The sequence below is a fragment of the Pinus tabuliformis genome, chromosome 5_1 (assembly GCF_031772625.1).
Source record: "Pinus tabuliformis cultivar Carrire ecotype Pingquan chromosome 5_1, CPIR1, whole genome shotgun sequence".
Classification (NCBI taxonomy): Eukaryota; Viridiplantae; Streptophyta; class Pinopsida; order Pinales; family Pinaceae; genus Pinus; species Pinus tabuliformis.
The window spans coordinates 576052905-576055205 of NC_142305.1; the positions used below are offsets into that span (position 1 = coordinate 576052905).

The window sequence follows — 2301 nt, forward strand, 5'->3', positions numbered from 1 at the left end:
TCCTTGAAAGGGAGAAATGAGGTGAAAACCACTTGTTTTCATCCTTTTTGGAATATATTCTTATCACTACAATGCTACTGTTAGAACTATCCACAAATGGAAGCAAACTAATTAAATCTACCAATACTTGCAAATTAACAACACCAAAATCAGTTTAACTCTAACTATGAAGATAACCTAAGCATACATATACAAAAAGGGGAACCTCTACTGCCAGGGTTGGGCCCTAACCTAAGAGCTTCAACCCTCTGAGTCAACTAAGTGTTGGATCAAGGGAATGCCACTCATTTTCATTAAAGAAATCAGAAATACATAAGAGTGCTTGGTTACAATGCTTCAACTTGAAAACTGCTTAGCTATCTTGAACAAAAAATTTGAATCCTAATGAGACCCTAGGCCTCTTGATTTATACAACTGATGTTACCAACAACTTCCTTAATTTTAGGGAGGTTTGGCTCCAATCTCGAGATTAACTGGTCTTTAACTATCACTAGCTTGGCTACCAATGAACTTCATGACTGGGCTTCTTGCAACTCCGAGCTGATGAGATTTAATTGAGGAATCTTTGAGTGAGTGAGGAGTTAAGGAAGAATATCATGTCTCCTAGAATCTCTCTTTCTTGTCTCCATTCGAGTTCTAACACTTTAATTAGCCAAAAGTTGCTCAAAAACTTGCAATCAATGCACATTAGACCACTAGACATGACATCTCATCTTTACTCTCCGCATTAAGCAAAACATAATTAAAACATGTAAAGAATGATGAGAAAATTTGATTTTAGTAAGTTGGAGGTGCATTAAGGTCCATATAATTTACCCTTTGATAAGCCTCATCACATGCATTATAGGCATCCATGGTCAACCATGGCCATCCACTATGGTTCAATATAATTCACCGTGGTTCATCCATGAAATTTTAGATTTTAATAAGTTCTCTCTTGTAACCTTAGATATTCCATTAAATTGACTAATTGTTTTATTTGGCAAGTGTATTATCTCATCTTAATATATAAATTTATAACTCAAAAATTCGAAACTGCCACATAAATATATAATTAAGATATTTTATTATCCTCACACTTATTTCTAAAATAAATTTAAATTTTTCAAAAATCAATTTAAAACATTTACATTATTCTCAATAAATAATTTATATTATATATAGAAATTTCCATACCAAAAATCATGATGAAGCCTTCATAAACTACATATCAAACAATCTCACATTGTGATGATTAAACTACATTTTTTTTTTGAAGTAATGAGTTACCATGTTCCTTATGTCATTTTGTTTCCACACTAATCTTATTCTTTTGTACTAAAGTGAAATATACAATTAAACAAATTATTATATTATTTTACATTATTCCTTTTATCTTTTAACAACTCTATTATTATTAGTCCCTGCCTGGGACTATTAGCGATCGATCGATCACTGACCGAGTAGTTTGACCGTTATATTTTTGGTATATTGGCATTTTAACCTAAGTTTATGCAAAGTTTTGGTGCGAAAAATAATTGGGGTCTTATTATCGGCTTCGAGTTGTTCGATGCAAAGGACGGTTGATATGCCGCGCAAGTTGGTTTGTTGTAGGACTCGCCGTACATGCTCTGGTCTGGTCCACAGTCCACCCGCTTAGCAGTCCTGAATATGGCAGTATCCCCCCACTCAGCCCCAAAATGATAAGCTTGTGGATGAAGCTGAGGAATCTCGATGCTCATTACTGAAGGATCACCATGGCCGGTGCTGTGAAAGCAGACAGTGGCAGTAGTGTCCAAGACAAAAACTGAAGCTTCGACATATGCCTGGTCGTTGTTCATGCTCCAGCCCAGCTTTAAAAAATAAACCTGTGTTCCTTCAATGGAGACATCAAAGAGCGGCTCGCGGTCGGCCAAAACGTCCTCGTTGAGGCCAAAGAACATTCTAACAGAATAATGGTCATTCGGTAGATGAGTGACATTGTAGCAGTTCTCAGGACCGTCCGAGAGCTTAAAGAAACAGAGTTTCTTGAGCTAAGGACCGATCTAGCTCGTGGTGGTGGCGTTTGCAGACGAGCTGTCTGTGTAACCGTATTCTTTTACCCAGAGCATATTCGTCTGGGGGGTATGTGTGTTCTCCCATGAACCGTAGCTGATCCGGATGGCCAACGGCTCTGCAAAACCAAAAATGTTGTTATACTCTTCTTTCGACTACTTTGAGAAGTAGAATTTAATCAAAATATGATTTGAATTGTCGAATCTTGAAGCTATCAGCTTCTGAAGTTGAAATTTGAAAACCTTCAAAATATTCTGGAATTTTAAC

General features: G+C 36.5%; 1 pseudogene; it reads right to left on the reverse strand.

The window, feature by feature from the left end:
* Nucleotides 1-1478: 1478 nt before the first annotated feature.
* Nucleotides 1479-1922, reverse strand: LOC149166139 (receptor-like protein 4 pseudogene; annotated as a pseudogene).
* Between the last annotated feature and the right edge of the window lie 379 nt (nt 1923-2301).